At 41.6% G+C, this 21,700-nt stretch overlaps 5 non-coding genes across 5 annotated transcripts; all 5 read right to left on the reverse strand.

The window, feature by feature from the left end:
* Positions 1 to 485: 485 nt before the first annotated feature.
* Positions 486 to 558, reverse strand: TRNAV-CAC (transfer RNA valine (anticodon CAC)). The gene has a single exon. It is a non-coding gene; the product is annotated as a tRNA-Val (tRNA).
* Positions 559 to 5,257: 4,699 nt separating this feature from the next.
* TRNAV-CAC (transfer RNA valine (anticodon CAC)) lies at positions 5,258 to 5,330 on the reverse strand. The gene has a single exon. It is a non-coding gene; the product is annotated as a tRNA-Val (tRNA).
* Positions 5,331 to 7,644: 2,314 nt separating this feature from the next.
* On the reverse strand, positions 7,645 to 7,717 carry TRNAV-CAC (transfer RNA valine (anticodon CAC)). Its single transcript has one exon. It is a non-coding gene; the product is annotated as a tRNA-Val (tRNA).
* Positions 7,718 to 10,042: 2,325 nt separating this feature from the next.
* Positions 10,043 to 10,115, reverse strand: TRNAV-CAC (transfer RNA valine (anticodon CAC)). Its single transcript has one exon. It is a non-coding gene; the product is annotated as a tRNA-Val (tRNA).
* Positions 10,116 to 14,838: 4,723 nt separating this feature from the next.
* Positions 14,839 to 14,911, reverse strand: TRNAV-CAC (transfer RNA valine (anticodon CAC)). Its single transcript has one exon. It is a non-coding gene; the product is annotated as a tRNA-Val (tRNA).
* Between the last annotated feature and the right edge of the window lie 6,789 nt (positions 14,912 to 21,700).

Raw genomic sequence — 21,700 nt, forward strand, 5'->3', positions numbered from 1 at the left:
AGATGCAAATATCAATGTATTAGAAAAACACCTAAAGGCGAGTGATATGCTTTCATTCATGCATGGCTAGGAAAAATCGCCATACTGTTGCAAACATTCTTACACCACCAACTGGAAATAAATGATTCTGACATTAAACGTAAAGGTGACAATGCATTTGTATCATCACCTTGAGAAGGATCATCTTGGAATTGAGCCGAGGGCCTCTGCACTCAAAGCCAGAAACACTCCACTAAAATAAGATTCCTGTTGGTGCCAACAATTCTCCATGTTAATGCTTGTTCTAGGTGAGCAGTGAACCGATTGCAGGGCTCTTTTGAAAGCAAGGTCTGAGAACCAACAGATACATCCACACGCCGATTACTTTAGTGTTTTGAGAGAATTCCCTTTCTTGGAACGAGATTGCATGAAATAATCTTCAGGGCTTGGACAATTCCATGGCAAAACGGCACCTATCAACATTGTAGCCAACACAATATAACAACTGTTTCTGCCCGGTTTCGAACCGGGGACCTTTCGCGTGTGAGGCGAACGTGATAACCACTACACTACAGAAACAGATACCTACAGTTGATTTTTCTGTAATGAAACTGCTCCGAACTGGCTATTCCATGGGCCTCTGGCTTTAGATTTCTTTCATGCAACCTGCCCGACATCCCTAGCTGAACGCTCGTACATGCCATGCAAGACCAGATGTTTGGTATTAGCTCAGACTGGGCAGGGCTGAAGCATGAGACTCTAGCAAAGAATTATCCACTACTGCAAAGAAAAAATTGATGTTGGTTTTGAAACGCAAACTTCAAAACAACTTGAAAAGAGTACCAAGAAAAGGGCTCGTCCGGGATTTGAACCCGGGACCTCTCGCACCCAAAGCGAGAATCATACCCCTAGACCAACGAGCCCTCAAAATCCTCTTACCTCTCAAAAGCTAATACCGGCTCTAAGCCCGCAATGAAGATCATGCTGGTATCTTTATGATGCTTGGTCTGTGAATACGCATGAAAGTCAGTCTCAACTTACCCTTTCTCAAACGATAGCACTATCATTTACAAGTGTCTCCTTTTATTCCGTCCCAGCTTTGGACACGTCTTACAGGAAGTCAGCCCTTATTTATATATTTCTGCAGTGGCTGAAGCTTAATGAGAAAGAGTAACAAGTTGTTCATAACAACATAAGAAACACATTGTGCATTTTCTCTCAAATACTCCTTCACTTTGTGCCAAAAGAAATACCAAGGTGAATACCTAGGCCACAGATTCAAGCTAAAGATCTTCCTGGTGAAGGCAAGGCGCAATAAAAACTGCATATCGCTGGACTAAAGCATTCCTTGCATAGCCTCTAACATCATAACATAACTGAGCTGCTAGCAGCAAGCTAACCAATACCTTTCTGAAATGAGAATGACATGTGCTTATCTGCTCAATCAGTGCTCAATCAGGCGAGATTTAGAAAAGGTGGAAAGGGTCCAAGTGGATTCCCCTTCCTTTTTAGGGTGGGTCCTGCTGACTATCATAGGATTGCTTGTAAAAGTGGTCAGGGTCAGAGGAAAAGCTGCCAACACTTCTTAGCATTCTCTATAGATGCAGCCATTTTCTGTGACTGTAATTTCGGCCTTTTCCCAGAAGTCTCTATTCTGCCTATGCAAATTAACAAAAGCAGTGCTTATTCCTCACTTGCTCAAAGGTCCTTCCTGTCCAGAAAGCTCTGATTAAGCATGCTTATTTTCTTTTTCTGGGATATTTTAAATTGTTTCGCTGTCCAGTCTGTGGCAGTAGAAAGCTGCTTATGATGCCAGGTTTTGATGAATCCCCAAGGTACAAGTACAGAGGAATATATCAGTCTCTAGGATATGGAACTTTTAGCTAACACATCACAATATGTGATGCTTGCCAAGAAAACACTACATTCTGGAGCGCTGATGTTCAGAACATTCTGCTCCTGAAGGATAGAAAAGACAGCTTGATTGAAATAAAGTCTGTTTATATTGACGCTCTCTCTCACTATATATACATACATGCATACACACACACACACAGGTAAGTCATGCATTTCTTCAGATTTGTTTCAACCATTTACCATTTATTGGAGAATCCCTACTTTTCAAGTGACTGCAAATGAAGTCATCTCTGGCACTTTTTGTGCAAAGTAAGAGACACACATGACACCTTTTTATAAAAGTCATCGGTTTCTTTGTTACTGTGTACTTTCAAAGCATGGGGCTTTCACACGTCAGGTAAACCTGATTACCACTACACAACAAAAGCAGATGCAGCTTTCTTATCTATGTCGTGATAGAACAGTTGTGAATTGAGTAGAAGAAGGGCCCTGATGTGATACTTATTACATGCAGCCTGTAAGATAGTCAAACATGCAGGCTAGGAAGGAAGATGCAAATATCAATGTATTAGAAAAACACCTAAAGGCGAGTGATATGCTTTCATTCATGCATGGCTAGGAAAAATCGCCATACTGTTGCAAACATTCTTACACCACCAACTGGAAATAAATGATTCTGACATTAAACGTAAAGGTGACAATGCATTTGTATCATCACCTTGAGAAGGATCATCTTGGAATTGAGCCGAGGGCCTCTGCACTCAAAGCCAGAAACACTCCACTAAAATAAGATTCCTGTTGGTGCCAACAATTCTCCATGTTAATGCTTGTTCTAGGTGAGCAGTGAACCGATTGCAGGGCTCTTTTGAAAGCAAGGTCTGAGAACCAACAGATACATCCACACGCCGATTACTTTAGTGTTTTGAGAGAATTCCCTTTCTTGGAACAAGATTGCATGAAATAATCTTCAGGGCTTGGACAATTCCATGGCAAAACGGCACCTATCAACATTGTAGACAACACAATATAACAACTGTTTCTGCCCGGTTTCGAACCGTGGACCTTTCGCGTGTGAGGCGAACGTGATAACCACTACACTACAGAAACAGATACCTACAGTTGATTTTTCTGTAATGAAACTGCTCCGAACTGGCTATTCCATGGGCCTCTGGCTTTAGATTTCTTTCATGCAACCTGCCCGACATCCCTAGCTGAACGCTCGTACATGCCATGCAAGACCAGATGTTTGGTATTAGCTCAGACTGGGCAGGGCTGAAGCATGAGACTCTAGCAAAGAATTATCCACTACTGCAAAGAAAAAATTGATGTTGGTTTTGAAACGCAAACTTCAAAACAACTTGAAAAGAGTACCAAGAAAAGGGCTCGTCCGGGATTTGAACCCGGGACCTCTCGCACCCAAAGCGAGAATCATACCCCTAGACCAACGAGCCCTCAAAATCCTCTTACCTCTCAAAAGCTAATACCGGCTCTAAGCCCGCAATGAAGATCATGCTGGTATCTTTATGATGCTTGGTCTGTGAATACGCATGAAAGTCAGTCTCAACTTACCCTTTCTCAAACGATAGCACTATCATTTACAAGTGTCTCCTTTTATTCCGTCCCAGCTTTGGACACGTCTTACAGGAAGTCAGCCCTTATTTATATATTTCTGCAGTGGCTGAAGCTTAATGAGAAAGAATAACAAGTTGTTCATAACAACATAAGAAACACATTGTGCATTTTCTCTCAAATACTCCTTCACTTTGTGCCAAAAGAAATACCAAGGTGAATACCTAGGCCACAGATTCAAGCTAAAGATCTTCCTGGTGAAGGCAAGGCGCAATAAAAACTGCATATCGCTGGACTAAAGCATTCCTTGCATAGCCTCTAACATCATAACATAACTGAGCTGCTAGCAGCAAGCTAACCAATACCTTTCTGAAATGAGAATGACATGTGCTTATCTGCTCAATCAGTGCTCAATCAGGCGAGATTTAGAAAAGGTGGAAAGGGTCCAAGTGGATGCCCCTTCCTTTTTAGGGTGGGTCCTGCTGACTATCATAGGATTGCTTGTAAAAGTGGTCAGGGTCAGAGGAAAAGCTGCCAACACTTCTTAGCGTTCTCTATAGATGCAGCCATTTTCTGTGACTGTAATTTCGGCCTTTTCCCAGAAGTCTCTATTCTGCCTATGCAAATTAACAAAAGCAGTGCTTATTCCTCACTTGCTCAAAGGTCCTTCCTGTCCAGAAAGCTCTGATTAAGCATGCTTATTTTCTTTTTCTGGGATATTTTAAATTGTTTCGCTGTCCAGTCTGTGGCAGTAGAAAGCTGCTTATGATGCCAGGTTTTGATGAATCCCCAAGGTACAAGTACAGAGGAATATATCAGTCTCTAGGATATGGAACTTTTAGCTAACACATCACAATATGTGATGCTTGCCAAGAAAACACTACATTCTGGAGCGCTGATGTTCAGAACATTCTGCTCCTGAAGGATAGAAAAGACAGCTTGATTGAAATAAAGTCTGTTTATATTGACGCTCTCTCTCTCCCTATATATACATACATGCATACACACACACACACAGGTAAGTCATGCATTTCTTCAGATTTGTTTCAACCATTTACCATTTATTGGAGAATCCCTACTTTTCAAGTGACTGCAAATGAAGTCATCTCTGGCACTTTTTGTGCAAAGTAAGAGACACACATGACACCTTTTTATAAAAGTCATCGGTTTCTTTGTTACTGTGTACTTTCAAAGCATGGGGCTTTCACACGTCAGGTAAACCTGATTACCACTACACAACAAAAGCAGATGCAGCTTTCTTATCTATGTCGTGATAGAACAGTTGTGAATTGAGTAGAAGAAGGGCCCTGATGTGATACTTATTACATGCAGCCTGTAAGATAGTCAAACATGCAGGCTAGGAAGGAAGATGCAAATATCAATGTATTAGAAAAACACCTAAAGGCGAGTGATATGCTTTCATTCATGCATGGCTAGGAAAAATCGCCATACTGTTGCAAACATTCTTACACCACCAACTGGAAATAAATGATTCTGACATTAAACGTAAAGGTGACAATGCATTTGTATCATCACCTTGAGAAGGATCATCTTGGAATTGAGCCGAGGGCCTCTGCACTCAAAGCCAGAAACACTCCACTAAAATAAGATTCCTGTTGGTGCCAACAATTCTCCATGTTAATGCTTGTTCTAGGTGAGCAGTGAACCGATTGCAGGGCTCTTTTGAAAGCAAGGTCTGAGAACCAACAGATACATCCACACGCCGATTACTTTAGTGTTTTGAGAGAATTCCCTTTCTTGGAACAAGATTGCATGAAATAATCTTCAGGGCTTGGACAATTCCATGGCAAAACGGCACCTATCAACATTGTAGACAACACAATATAACAACTGTTTCTGCCCGGTTTCGAACCGGGGACCTTTCGCGTGTGAGGCGAACGTGATAACCACTACACTACAGAAACAGATACCTACAGTTGATTTTTCTGTAATGAAACTGCTCCGAACTGGCTATTCCATGGGCCTCTGGCTTTAGATTTCTTTCATGCAACCTGCCCGACATCCCTAGCTGAACGCTCGTACATGCCATGCAAGACCAGATGTTTGGTATTAGCTCAGACTGGGCAGGGCTGAAGCATGAGACTCTAGCAAAAAATTATCCACTACTGCAAAGAAAAAATTGATGTTGGTTTTGAAACGCAAACTTCAAAACAACTTGAAAAGAGTACCAAGAAAAGGGCTCGTCCGGGATTTGAACCCGGGACCTCTCGCACCCAAAGCGAGAATCATACCCCTAGACCAACGAGCCCTCAAAATCCTCTTACCTCTCAAAAGCTAATACCGGCTCTAAGCCTGCAATGAAGATCATGCTGGTATCTTTATGATGCTTGGTCTGTGAATACGCATGAAAGTCAGTCTCAACTTACCCTTTCTCAAACGATAGCACTATCATTTACAAGTGTCTCCTTTTATTCCGTCCCAGCTTTGGACACGTCTTACAGGAAGTCAGCCCTTATTTATATATTTCTTCAGTGGCTGAAGCTTAATGAGAAAGAATAACAAGTTGTTCATAACAACATAAGAAACACATTGTGCATTTTCTCTCAAATACTCCTTCACTTTGTGCCAAAAGAAATACCAAGGTGAATACCTAGGCCACAGATTCAAGCTAAAGATCTTCCTGGTGAAGGCAAGGCGCAATAAAAACTGCATATCGCTGGACTAAAGCATTCCTTGCATAGCCTCTAACATCATAACATAACTGAGCTGCTAGCAGCAAGCTAACCAATACCTTTCTGAAATGAGAATGACATGTGCTTATCTGCTCAATCAGTGCTCAATCAGGTGAGATTTAGAAAAGGTGGAAAGGGTCCAAGTGGATGCCCCTTCCTTTTTAGGGTGGGTCCTGCTGACTATCATAGGATTGCTTGTAAAAGTGGCCAGGGTCAGAGGAAAAGCTGCCAACACTTCTTAGCGTTCTCTATAGATGCAGCCATTTTCTGTGACTGTAATTTCGGCCTTTTCCCAGAAGTCTCTATTCTGCCTATGCAAATTAACAAAAGCAGTGCTTATTCCTCACTTGCTCAAATGTCCTTCCTGTCCAGAAAGCTCTGATTAAGCATGCTTATTTCCTTTTTCTGGGATATTTTAAATTGTTTCGCTGTCCAGTCTGTGGCAGTAGAAAGCTGCTTATGATGCCAGGTTTTGATGAATCCCCAAGGTACAAGTACAGAGGAATATATCAGTCTCTAGGATATGGAACTTTTAGCTAACACATCACAATATGTGATGCTTGCCAAGAAAACACTACATTCTGGAGCGCTGATGATCAGAACATTCTGCTCCTGAAGGATAGAAAAGACAGCTTGATTGAAATAAAGTCTGTTTATATTGACGCTCTCTCTCTCCCTATATATACATACATGCATACACACACACACACAGGTATGTCATGCATTTCTTCAGATTTGTTTCAACCATTTACCATTTATTGGAGAATCCCTACTTTTCAAGTGACTGCAAATGAAGTCATCTCTGGCACTTTTTGTGCAAAGTAAGAGACACACATGACACCTTTTTATAAAAGTCATCGGTTTCTTTGTTACTGTGTACTTTCAAAGCATGGGGCTTTCACACGTCAGGTAAACCTGATTACCACTACACAACAAAAGCAGATGCAGCTTTCTTATCTATGTCGTGATAGAACAGTTGTGAATTGAGTAGAAGAAGGGCCCTGATGTGATACTTATTACATGCAGCCTGTAAGATAGTCAAACATGCAGGCTAGGAAGGAAGATGCAAATATCAATGTATTAGAAAAACACCTAAAGGCGAGTGATATGCTTTCATTCATGCATGGCTAGGAAAAATCGCCATACTGTTGCAAACATTCTTACACCACCAACTGGAAATAAATGATTCTGACATTAAACGTAAAGGTGACAATGCATTTGTATCATCACCTTGAGAAGGATCATCTTGGAATTGAGCCGAGGGCCTCTGCACTCAAAGCCAGAAACACTCCACTAAAATAGGATTCCTGTTGGTGCCAACAATTCTTCATGTTAATGCTTGTTCTAGGTGAGCAGCGAACCGATTGCAGGGCTCTTTTGAAAGCAAGGTCTGAGAACCAACAGATACATCCACACGCCGATTACTTTAGTGTTTTGAGAGAATTCCCTTTCTTGGAACGAGATTGCATGAAATAATCTTCAGGGCTTGGACAATTCCATGGCAAAACGGCACCTATCAACATTGTAGCCAACACAATATAACAACTGTTTCTGCCCGGTTTCGAACCGGGGACCTTTCGCGTGTGAGGCGAACGTGATAACCACTACACTACAGAAACAGATACCTACAGTTGATTTTTCTGTAATGAAACTGCTCCGAACTGGCTATTCCATGGGCCTCTGGCTTTAGATTTAATTCATGCAACCTGCCCGACATCCCTAGCTGAACGCTCGTACATGCCATGCAAGACCGGATGTTTGGTATTAGCTCAGACTGGGCAGGGCTGAAGTATGAGACTCTAGCAAAGAATTATCCACTACTGCAAAGAAAAAATTGATGTTGGCTTTGAAACGCAAACTTCAAAACAACTTGAAAAGAGTACCAAGAAAAGGGCTCGTCCGGGATTTGAACCCGGGACCTCTCGCACCCAAAGCGAGAATCATACCCCTAGACCAACGAGCCCTCAAAATCCTCTTACCTCTCAAAAGCCAATGCCGGCTCTAAGCCCGCAATGAAGATCATGCTGGTATCTTTATGATGCTTGGTCTGTGAATACGCATGAAAGTCAGTCTCAACTTACCCTTTCTCAAACGATAGCACTATCATTTACAAGTGTCTCCTTTTATTTCGTCCCAGCTTTGGACACGTCTTACAGGAAGTCAGCCCTTATTTATATATTTCTGCAGTGGCTGAAGCTTAACGAGAAAGAGTAACAAGTTGTTCATAACAACATAAGAAACACATTGTGCATTTTCTCTCAAATACTCCTTCACTTTGTGCCAATAGAAATACCAAGGTGAATACCTAGGCCACAGATTCAAGCTAAAGATCTTCCTGCTGAATGCAAGGCGCAATAAAAATTGCATATCGCTGGACTAAAGCATTCCTTGCATAGCCTCTAACATCATAACATAACTGAGCTGCTAGCAGCAAGCTAACCAATACCTTTCTGAAATGAGAATTACATGTGCTTATCTGCTCAATCAGTGCTCGATCAAGCTCGATCAGGCGAGACTTAGAAAAGGTGGAAAGGGTCCAAGTGGATGCCCCTTCCTTTTTAGGGTGGGTCCTGCTGACTATCATAGGATTGCTTGTAAAAGTGGCCAGGGTCAGAGGAAAAGCTGCCAACACTTCTTAGCGTTCTCTATAGATGCAGTTATTTTCTGTGTCTGTAATTTCGGCCTTTTCCCAGAAGTCTCTATTCTGCCTATGCAAATTAACAAAAGCAGTGCTTATTCCTCACTTGCTCAAATGTCCTTCCTGTCCAGAAAGCTCTGATTAAGCATGCTTATTTTCTTTTTCTGGGATATTTTAAATTGTTTCGCTGTCCAGTCTGTGAGCAGTAGAAAGCTGCTTATTATGCCAGGTTTTGATGAATCCCCAAGGTGCAAGTACAGAGGAATATATCAGTCTGTAGGATATGGAACTTTTAGCTAACACATCACAATATGTGATGCTTGCCAAGAAAACACTACATTCTGGAGCGCTAATGATCAGAACATTCTGCTCCTGAAGGATAGAAAAGACAGCTTGATTGAAATAAAGTCTGTTTATATTGACGCTCTCTCTCTCCCTATATATACATACATGCGTACACACACACACACAGGTATGTCATGCATTTCTTCAGATTTGTTTCAACCATTTACCATTTATTGGAGAATCCCTACTTTTCAAGTGACTGCAAATGAAGTCATCTCTGGCACTTTTTGTGCAAAGTAAGAGACACACATGGCACCTTTTTATAAAAGTCATCGGTTTCTTTGTTACTGTGTACTTTCAAAGCATGGGGCTTTCACACGTCAGGTAAACCTGATTACCACTACACAACAAAAGCAGATGCAGCTTTCTTATCTATGTCGTGATAGAACAGTTGTGAATTGAGTAGAAGAAGGGCCCTGATGTGATACTTATTACATGCTTCCTGTAAGATAGTCAAACATGCAGGCTAGGAAGGAAGATGCAAATATCAATGTATTAGAAAAACACCTAAAGGCGAGTGATATGCTTTCATTCATGCATGGCTAGGAAAAATCGCCATACTGTTGCAAACATTCTTACACCACCAACTGGAAATAAATGATTCTGACATTAAACGTAAAGGTGACAATGCATTTGTATCATCACCTTGAGAAGGATCATCTTGGAATTGAGCCGAGGGCCTCTGCACTCAAAGCCAGAAACACTCCACTAAAATAGGATTCCTGTTGGTGCCAACAATTCTTCATGTTAATGCTTGTTCTAGGTGAGCAGCGAACCGATTGCAGGGCTCTTTTGAAAGCAAGGTCTGAGAACCAACAGATACATCCACACGCCGATTACTTTAGTGTTTTGAGAGAATTCCCTTTCTTGGAACGAGATTGCATGAAATAATCTTCAGGGCTTGGACAATTCCATGGCAAAACGGCACCTATCAACATTGTAGCCAACACAATATAACAACTGTTTCTGCCCGGTTTCGAACCGGGGACCTTTCGCGTGTGAGGCGAACGTGATAACCACTACACTACAGAAACAGATACCTACAGTTGATTTTTCTGTAATGAAACTGCTCCGAACTGGCTATTCCATGGGCCTCTGGCTTTAGATTTAATTCATGCAACCTGCCCGACATCCCTAGCTGAACGCTCGTACATGCCATGCAAGACCGGATGTTTGGTATTAGCTCAGACTGGGCAGGGCTGAAGCATGAGACTCTAGCAAAGAATTATCCACTACTGCAAAGAAAAAATTGATGTTGGCTTTGAAACGCAAACTTCAAAACAACTTGAAAAGAGTACCAAGAAAAGGGCTCGTCCGGGATTTGAACCCGGGACCTCTCGCACCCAAAGCGAGAATCATACCCCTAGACCAACGAGCCCTCAAAATCCTCTTACCTCTCAAAAGCCAATGCCGGCTCTAAGCCCGCAATGAAGATCATGCTGGTATCTTTATGATGCTTGGTCTGTGAATACGCATGAAAGTCAGTCTCAACTTACCCTTTCTCAAACGATAGCACTATCATTTACAAGTGTCTCCTTTTATTTCGTCCCAGCTTTGGACACGTCTTACAGGAAGTCAGCCCTTATTTATATATTTCTGCAGTGGCTGAAGCTTAATGAGAAAGAGTAACAAGTTGTTCATAACAACATAAGAAACACATTGTGCATTTTCTCTCAAATACTCCTTCACTTTGTGCCAATAGAAATACCAAGGTGAATACCTAGGCCACAGATTCAAGCTAAAGATCTTCCTGCTGAATGCAAGGCGCAATAAAAATTGCATATCGCTGGACTAAAGCATTCCTTGCATAGCCTCTAACATCATAACATAACTGAGCTGCTAGCAGCAAGCTAACCAATACCTTTCTGAAATGAGAATTACATGTGCTTATCTGCTCAATCAGTGCTCGATCAAGCTCGATCAGGCGAGACTTAGAAAAGGTGGAAAGGGTCCAAGTGGATGCCCCTTCCTTTTTAGGGCGGGTCCTGCTGACTATCATAGGATTGCTTGTAAAAGTGGCCAGGGTCAGAGGAAAAGCTGCCAACACTTCTTAGCGTTCTCTATAGATGCAGCCATTTTCTGTGTCTGTAATTTCGGCCTTTTCCCAGAAGTCTCTATTCTGCCTATGCAAATTAACAAAAGCAGTGCTTATTCCTCACTTGCTCAAATGTCCTTCCTGTCCAGAAAGCTCTGATTAAGCATGCTTATTTTCTTTTTCTGGGATATTTTAAATTGTTTCGCTGTCCAGTCTGTGAGCAGTAGAAAGCTGCTTATCATGCCAGGTTTTGATGAATCCCCAAGGTGCAAGTACAGAGGAATATATCAGTCTGTAGGATATGGAACTTTTAGCTAACACATCACAATATGTGATGCTTGCCAAGAAAACACTACATTCTGGAGCGCTGATGATCAGAACATTCTGCTCCTGAAGGATAGAAAAGACAGCTTGATTAAAATAAAGTCTGTTTATATTGACGCTCTCTCTCTCCCTATATATACATACATGCGTACACACACACACACAGGTATGTCATGCATTTCTTCAGATTTGTTTCAACCATTTACCATTTATTGGAGAATCCCTACTTTTCAAGTGACTGCAAATGAAGTCATCTCTGGCACTTTTTGTGCAAAGTAAGAGACACACATGACACCTTTTTATAAAAGTCATCGGTTTCTTTGTTACTGTGTACTTTCAAAGCATGGGGCTTTCACACGTCAGGTAAACCTGATTACCACTACACAACAAAAGCAGATGCAGCTTTCTTATCTATGTCGTGATAGAACAGTTGTGAATTGAGTAGAAGAAGGGCCCTGATGTGATACTTATTACATGCTTCCTGTAAGATAGTCAAGCATGCAGGCTAGGAAGGAAGATGCAAATATCAATGTATTAGAAAAACACCTAAAGGCGAGTGATATGCTTTTATTCATGCATGGCTAGGAAAAATCGCCATACTGTTGCAAACATTCTTACACCACCAACTGGAAATAAATGATTCTGACATTAAACGTAAAAGTGACAATGCATTTGTATCATCACCTTGAGAAGGATCATCTTCGAATTGAGCCGAGGGCCTCTGCACTCAAAGCCAGAAACACTCCACTAAAATAGGATTCCTGTTGGTGCCAACAATTCTTCATGTTAATGCTTGTTCTAGGTGAGCAGCGAACCGATTGCAGGGCTCTTTTGAAAGCAAGGTCTGAGAACCAACAGATACATCCACACGCCGATTACTTTAGTGTTTTGAGAGAATTCCCTTTCTTGGAACGAGATTGCATGAAATAATCTTCAGGGCTTGGACAATTCCATGGCAAAACGGCACCTATCAACATTGTAGCCAACACAATATAACAACTGTTTCTGCCCGGTTTCGAACCGGGGACCTTTCGCGAGTGAGGCGAACGTGATAACCACTACACTACAGAAACAGATACCTACAGTTGATTTTTCTGTAATGAAACTGCTCCGAACTGGCTATTCCATGGGCCTCTGGCTTTAGATTTAATTCATGCAACCTGCCCGACATCCCTAGCTGAACGCTCGTACATGCCATGCAAGACCAGATGTTTGGTATTAGCTCAGACTGGGCAGGGCTGAAGCATGAGACTCTAGCAAAGAATTATCCACTACTGCAAAGAAAAAATTGATGTTGGCTTTGAAACGCAAACTTCAAAACAACTTGAAAAGAGTACCAAGAAAAGGGCTCGTCCGTGCTTTGAACCCGGGACCTCTCGCACCCAAAGCGAAAATCATACCCCTAGACCAACGAGCCCTCAAAATCCTCTTACCTCTCAAAAGCCAATACCGGCTCTAAGCCCGCAATGAAGATCATGCTGGTATCTTTATGATGCTTGGTCTGTGAATACGCATGAAAGTCAGTCTCAACTTACCCTTTCTCAAACGATAGCACTATCATTTACAAGTGTCTCCTTTTATTTCGTCCCAGCTTTGGACACGTCTTACAGGAAGTCAGCCCTTATTTATATATTTCTGCAGTGGCTGAAGCTTAATGAGAAAGAGTAACAAGTTGTTCATAACAACATAAGAAACACATTGTGCATTTTCTCTCAAATATTCCTTCACTTTGTGCCAATAGAAATACCAAGGTGAATACCTAGGCCACAGATTCAAGCTAAAGATCTTCCTGCTGAATGCAAGGCGCAATAAAAACTGCATATCGCTGGACTAAAGCATTCCTTGCATAGCCTCTAACATCATAACATAACTGAGCTGCTAGCAGCAAGCTAACCAATACCTTTCTGAAATGAGAATTACATGTGCTTATCTGCTCAATCAGTGCTCAATCAGGCTCGATCAGGCGAGACTTAGAAAAGGTGGAAAGGGTCCAAGTGCATGCCCCTTCCTTTTTAGGGTGGGTCCTGCTGACTATCATAGGATTGCTTGTAAAAGTGGCCAGGGTCAGAGGAAAAGCTGCCAACACTTCTTAGCGTTCTCTATAGATGCAGTTATTTTCTGTGTCTGTAATTTCGGCCTTTTCCCAGAAGTCTCTATTCTGCCTATGCAAATTAACAAAAGCAGTGCTTATTCCTCACTTGCTCAAATGTCCTTCCTGTCCAGAAAGCTCTGATTAAGCATGCTTATTTTCTTTTTCTGGGATATTTTAAATTGTTTCGCTGTCCAGTCTGTGAGCAGTAGAAAGCTGCTTATTATGCCAGGTTTTGATGAATCCCCAAGGTGCAAGTACAGAGGAATATATCAGTCTGTAGGATATGGAACTTTTAGCTAACACATCACAATATGTGATGCTTGCCAAGAAAACACTACATTCTGGAGCGCTGATGATCAGAACATTCTGCTCCTGAAGGATAGAAAAGACAGCTTGATTGAAATAAAGTCTGTTTATATTGACGCTCTCTCTCTCCCTATATATACATACATGCGTACACACACACACACAGGTATGTCATGCATTTCTTCAGATTTGTTTCAACCATTTACCATTTATTGGAGAATCCCTACTTTTCAAGTGACTGCAAATGAAGTCATCTCTGGCACTTTTTGTGCAAAGTAAGAGACACACATGGCACCTTTTTATAAAAGTCATCGGTTTCTTTGTTACTGTGTACTTTCAAAGCATGGGGCTTTCACACGTCAGGTAAACCTGATTACCACTACACAACAAAAGCAGATGCAGCTTTCTTATCTATGTCGTGATAGAACAGTTGTGAATTGAGTAGAAGAAGGGCCCTGATGTGATACTTATTACATGCTTCCTGTAAGATAGTCAAACATGCAGGCTAGGAAGGAAGATGCAAATATCAATGTATTAGAAAAACACCTAAAGGCGAGTGATATGCTTTCATTCATGCATGGCTAGGAAAAATCGCCATACTGTTGCAAACATTCTTACACCACCAACTGGAAATAAATGATTCTGACATTAAACGTAAAGGTGACAATGCATTTGTATCATCACCTTGAGAAGGATCATCTTGGAATTGAGCCGAGGGCCTCTGCACTCAAAGCCAGAAACACTCCACTAAAATAGGATTCCTGTTGGTGCCAACAATTCTTCATGTTAATGCTTGTTCTAGGTGAGCAGCGAACCGATTGCAGGGCTCTTTTGAAAGCAAGGTCTGAGAACCAACAGATACATCCACACGCCGATTACTTTAGTGTTTTGAGAGAATTCCCTTTCTTGGAACGAGATTGCATGAAATAATCTTCAGGGCTTGGACAATTCCATGGCAAAACGGCACCTATCAACATTGTAGCCAACACAATATAACAACTGTTTCTGCCCGGTTTCGAACCGGGGACCTTTCGCGTGTGAGGCGAACGTGATAACCACTACACTACAGAAACAGATACCTACAGTTGATTTTTCTGTAATGAAACTGCTCCGAACTGGCTATTCCATGGGCCTCTGGCTTTAGATTTAATTCATGCAACCTGCCCGACATCCCTAGCTGAACGCTCGTACATGCCATGCAAGACCGGATGTTTGGTATTAGCTCAGACTGGGCAGGGCTGAAGCATGAGACTCTAGCAAAGAATTATCCACTACTGCAAAGAAAAAATTGATGTTGGCTTTGAAACGCAAACTTCAAAACAACTTGAAAAGAGTACCAAGAAAAGGGCTCGTCCGGGATTTGAACCCGGGACCTCTCGCACCCAAAGCGAGAATCATACCCCTAGACCAACGAGCCCTCAAAAACTTCTTACCTCTCAAAAGCCAATGCCGGCTCTAAGCCCGCAATGAAGATCATGCTGGTATCTTTATGATGCTTGGTCTGTGAATACGCATGAAAGTCAGTCTCAACTTACCCTTTCTCAAACGATAGCACTATCATTTACAAGTGTCTCCTTTTATTTCGTCCCAGCTTTGGACACGTCTTACAGGAAGTCAGCCCTTATTTATATATTTCTGCAGTGGCTGAAGCTTAATGAGAAAGAGTAACAAGTTGTTCATAACAACATAAGAAACACATTGTGCATTTTCTCTCAAATACTCCTTCACTTTGTGCCAATAGAAATACCAAGGTGAATACCTAGGCCACAGATTCAAGCTAAAGATCTTCCTGCTGAATGCAAGGCGCAATAAAAATTGCATATCGCTGGACTAAAGCATTCCTTGCATAGCCTCTAACATCATAACATAACTGAGCTGCTAGCAGCAAGCTAACCAATACCTTTCTGAAATGAGAATTACATGTGCTTATCTGCTCAATCAGTGCTCGATCAAGCTCGATCAGGCGAGACTTAGAAAAGGTGGAAAGGGTCCAAGTGGATGCCCCTTCCTTTTTAGGGTGGGTCCTGCTGACTATCATAGGATTGCTTGTAAAAGTGGCCAGGGTCAGAGGAAAAGCTGCCAACACTTCTTAGCGTTCTCTATAGATGCAGTTATTTTCTGTGTCTGTAATTTCGGCCTTTTCCCAGAAGTCTCTATTCTGCCTATGCAAATTAACAAAAGCAGTGCTTATTCCTCACTTGCTCAAATGTCCTTCCTGTCCAGAAAGCTCTGATTAAGCATGCTTATTTTCTTTTTCTGGGATATTTTAAATTGTTTCGCTGTCCAGTCTGTGAGCAGTAGAAAGCTGCTTATTATGCCAGGTTTTGATGAATCCCCAAGGTGCAAGTACAGAGGAATATATCAGTCTGTAGGATATGGAACTTTTAGCTAACACATCACAATATGTGATGCTTGCCAAGAAAACACTACATTCTGGAGCGCTGATGATCAGAACATTCTGCTCCTGAAGGATAGAAAAGACAGCTTGATTGAAATAAAGTCTGTTTATATTGACGCTCTCTCTCTCCCTATATATACATACATGCGTACACACACACACACAGGTATGTCATGCATTTCTTCAGATTTGTTTCAACCATTTACCATTTATTGGAGAATCCCTACTTTTCAAGTGACTGCAAATGAAGTCATCTCTGGCACTTTTTGTGCAAAGTAAGAGACACACATGACACCTTTTTATAAAAGTCATCGGTTTCTTTGTTACTGTGTACTTTCAAAGCATGGGGCTTTCACACGTCAGGTAAACCTGATTACCACTACACAACAAAAGCAGATGCAGCTTTCTTATCTATGTTGTGATAGAACAGTTGTGAATTGAGTAGAAGAAGGGCCCTGATGTGATACTTATTACATGCTTCCTGTAAGATAGTCAAACATGCAGGCTAGGAAGGAAGATGCAAATATCAATGTATTAGAAAAACACCTAAAGGCGAGTGATATGCTTTCATTCATGCATGGCTAGGAAAAATCGCCATACTGTTGCAAACATTCTTACACCACCAACTGGAAATAAATGATTCTGACATTAAACGTAAAGGTGACAATGCATTTGTATCATCACCTTGAGAAGGATCATCTTGGAATTGAGCCGAGGGCCTCTGCACTCAAAGCCAGAAACACTCCACTAAAATAAGATTCCTGTTGGTGCCAACAATTCTTCATGTTAATGCTTGTTCTAGGTGAGCAGCGAACCGATTGCAGGGCTCTTTTGAAAGCAAGGTCTGAGAACCAACGGATACATCCACACGCCGATTACTTTAGTGTTTTGAGAGAATTCCCTTTCTTGGAACGAGATTGCATGAAATAATCTTCAGGGCTTGGACAATTCCATGGCAAAACGGCACCTATCAACATTGTAGCCAACACAATATAACAACTGTTTCTGCCCGGTTTCGAACCAGGGACCTTTCGCGTGTGAGGCGAACGTGATAACCACTACACTACAGAATCAGATACCTACAGTTGATTTTTCTGTAATGAAACTGCTCCGAACTGGCTATTCCATGGGCCTCTGGCTTTAGATTTAATTCATGCAACCTGCCCAACATCCCTAGCTGAACGCTCGTACATGCCATGCAAGACCAGATGTTTGGTATTAGCTCAGACTGGGCAGGGCTGAAGCATGAGACTCTAGCAAAGAATTATCCACTACTGCAAAGAAAAAATTGATGTTGGCTTTGAAACGCAAACTTCAAAACAACTTGAAAAGAGTACCAAGAAAAGGGCTCGTCCGCGATTTGAACCCGGGACCTCTCGCACCCAAAGCGAGAATCATACCCCTAGACCAACGAGCCCTCAAAATCCTCTTACCTCTCAAAAGCCAATACCGGCTCTAAGCCCGCAATGAAGATCATGCTGGTATCTTTATGATGCTTGGTCTGTGAATACGCATGAAAGTCAGTCTCAACTTACCCTTTCTCAAACGATAGCACTATCATTTACAAGTGTCTCCTTTTATTTTGTCCCAGCTTTGGACACGTCTTACAGGAAGTCAGCCCTTATTTATATATTTCTGCAGTGGCTGAAGCTTAATGAGAAAGAGTAACAAGTTGTTCATAACAACATAAGAAACACATTGTGCATTTTCTCTCAAATACTCCTTCACTTTGTGCCAATAGAAATACCAAGGTGAATACCTAGGCCACAGATTCAAGCTAAAGATCTTCCTGCTGAATGCAAGGCGCAATAAAAACTGCATATCGCTGGACTAAAGCATTCCTTGCATAGCCTCTAACATCATAACATAACTGAGCTGCTAGCAGCAAGCTAACCAATACCTTTCTGAAATGAGAATTACATGTGCTTATCTGCTCAATCAGTGCTCAATCAGGCGAGACTTAGAAAAGGTGGAAAGGGTCCAAGTGGATGCCCCTTCCTTTTTAGGGTGGGTCCTGCTGACTATCATAGGATTGCTTGTAAAAGTGGCCAGGGTCAGAGGAAAAGCTGCCAACACTTCTTAGCGTTCTCTATAGATGCAGCCATTTTCTGTGTCTGTAATTTCGGCCTTTTCCCAGAAGTCTCTATTCTGCCTATGCAAATTAACAAAAGCAGTGCTTATTCCTCACTTGCTCAAATGTCCTTCCTGTCCAGAAAGCTCTGATTAAGCATGCTTATTTTCTTTTTCTGGGATATTTTAAATTGTTTCGCTGTCCAGTCTGTGAGCAGTAGAAAGCTGCTTATCATGCCAGGTTTTGATGAATCCCCAAGGTGCAAGTACAGAGGAATATATCAGTCTGTAGGATATGGAACTTTTAGCTAACACATCACAATATGTGATGCTTGCCAAGAAAACACTACATTCTGGAGCGCTGATGATCAGAACATTCTGCTCCTGAAGGATAGAAAAGACAGCTTGATTAAAATAAAGTCTGTTTATATTGACGCTCTCTCTCTCCCTAGATATACATACATGCGTACACACACACACACAGGTATGTCATGCATTTCTTCAGATTTGTTTCAACCATTTACCATTTATTGGAGAATCCCTACTTTTCAAGTGACTGCAAATGAAGTCATCTCTGGCACTTTTTGTGCAAAGTAAGAGACACACATGACACCTTTTTATAAAAGTCATCGGTTTCTTTGTTACTGTGTACTTTCAAAGCATGGGGCTTTCACACGTCAGGTAAACCTGATTACCACTACACAACAAAAGCAGATGCAGCTTTCTTATCTATGTCGTGATAGAACAGTTGTGAATTGAGTAGAAGAAGGGCCCTGATGTGATACTTATTACATGCTTCCTGTAAGATAGTCAAGCATGCAGGCTAGGAAGGAAGATGCAAATATCAATGTATTAGAAAAACACCTAAAGGCGAGTGATATGCTTTCATTCATGCATGGCTAGGAAAAATCGCCATACTGTTGCAAACATTCTTACACCACCAACTGGAAATAAATGATTCTGACATTAAACGTAAAAGTGACAATGCATTTGTATCATCACCTTGAGAAGGATCATCTTCGAATTGAGCCGAGGGCCTCTGCACTCAAAGCCAGAAACACTCCACTAAAATAGGATTCCTGTTGGTGCCAACAATTCTTCATGTTAATGCTTGTTCTAGGTGAGCAGCGAACCGATTGCAGGGCTCTTTTGAAAGCAAGGTCTGAGAACCAACAGATACATCCACACGCCGATTACTTTAGTGTTTTGAGAGAATTCCCTTTCTTGGAACGAGATTGCATGAAATAATCTTCAGGGCTTGGACAATTCCATGGCAAAACGGCACCTATCAACATTGTAGCCAACACAATATAACAACTGTTTCTGCCCGGTTTCGAACCGGGGACCTTTCGCGAGTGAGGCGAACGTGATAACCACTACACTACAGAAACAGATACCTACAGTTGATTTTTCTGTAATGAAACTGCTCCGAACTGGCTATTCCATGGGCCTCTGGCTTTAGATTTAATTCATGCAACCTGCCCGACATCCCTAGCTGAACGCTCGTACATGCCATGCAAGACCGGATGTTTGGTATTAGCTCAGACTGGGCAGGGCTGAAGCATGAGACTCTAGCAAAGAATTATCCACTACTGCAAAGAAAAAATTGATGTTGGCTTTGAAACGCAAACTTCAAAACAACTTGAAAAGAGTACCAAGAAAAGGGCTCGTCCGGGATTTGAACCCGGGACCTCTCGCACCCAAAGCGAGAATCATACCCCTAGACCAACGAGCCCTCAAAATCCTCTTACCTCTCAAAAGCCAATGCCGGCTCTAAGCCCGCAATGAAGATCATGCTGGTATCTTTATGATGCTTGGTCTGTGAATACGCATGAAAGTCAGTCTCAACTTACCCTTTCTCAAACGATAGCACTATCATTTACAAGTGTCTCCTTTTATTTCGTCCCAGCTTTGGACACGTCTTACAGGAAGTCAGCCCTTATTTATATATTTCTGCAGTGGCTGAAGCTTAATGAGAAAGAGTAACAAGTTGTTCATAACAACATAAGAAACACATTGTGCATTTTCTCTCAAATACTCCTTCACTTTGTGCCAATAGAAATACCAAGGTGAATACCTAGGCCACAGATTCAAGCTAAAGATCTTCCTGCTGAATGCAAGGCGCAATAAAAATTGCATATCGCTGGACTAAAGCATTCCTTGCATAGCCTCTAACATCATAACATAACTGAGCTGCTAGCAGCAAGCTAACCAATACCTTTCTGAAATGAGAATTACATGTGCTTATCTGCTCAATCAGTGCTCGATCAAGCTCGATCAGGCGAGACTTAGAAAAGGTGGAAAGGGTCCAAGTGGATGCCCCTTCCTTTTTAGGGTGGGTCCTGCTGACTATCATAGGATTGCTTGTAAAAGTGGCCAGGGTCAGAGGAAAAGCTGCCAACACTTCTTAGCGTTCTCTATAGATGCAGTTATTTTCTGTGTCTGTAATTTCGGCCTTTTCCCAGAAGTCTCTATTCTGCCTATGCAAATTAACAAAAGCAGTGCTTATTCCTCACTTGCTCAAATGTCCTTCCTGTCCAGAAAGCTCTGATTAAGCATGCTTATTTTCTTTTTCTGGGATATTTTAAATTGTTTCGCTGTCCAGTCTGTGAGCAGTAGAAAGCTGCTTATTATGCCAGGTTTTGATGAATCCCCAAGGTGCAAGTACAGAGGAATATATCAGTCTGTAGGATATGGAACTTTTAGCTAACACATCACAATATGTGATGCTTGCCAAGAAAACACTACATTCTGGAGCGCTGATGATCAGAACATTCTGCTCCTGAAGGATAGAAAAGACAGCTTGATTGAAATAAAGTCTGTTTATATTGACGCTCTCTCTCTCCCTATATATACATACATGCGTACACACACACACACAGGTATGTCATGCATTTCTTCAGATTTGTTTCAACCATTTACCATTTATTGGAGAATCCCTACTTTTCAAGTGACTGCAAATGAAGTCATCTCTGGCACTTTTTGTGCAAAGTAAGAGACACACATGACACCTTTTTATAAAAGTCATCGGTTTCTTTGTTACTGTTTACTTTCAAAGCATGGGGCTTTCACACGTCAGGTAAACCTGATTACCACTACACAACAAAAGCAGATGCAGCTTTCTTATCTATGTTGTGATAGAACAGTTGTGAATTGAGTAGAAGAAGGGCCCTGATGTGATACTTATTACATGCTTCCTGTAAGATAGTCAAACATGCAGGCTAGGAAGGAAGATGCAAATATCAATGTATTAGAAAAACACCTAAAGGCGAGTGATATGCTTTCATTCATGCATGGCTAGGAAAAATCGCCATACTGTTGCAAACATTCTTACACCACCAACTGGAAATAAATGATTCTGACATTAAACGTAAAGGTGACAATGCATTTGTAT

This window comes from Triturus cristatus, chromosome 8 (genome assembly GCF_964204655.1).
Source record: "Triturus cristatus chromosome 8, aTriCri1.1, whole genome shotgun sequence".
NCBI lineage: Eukaryota > Metazoa > Chordata > Amphibia > Caudata > Salamandridae > Triturus > Triturus cristatus.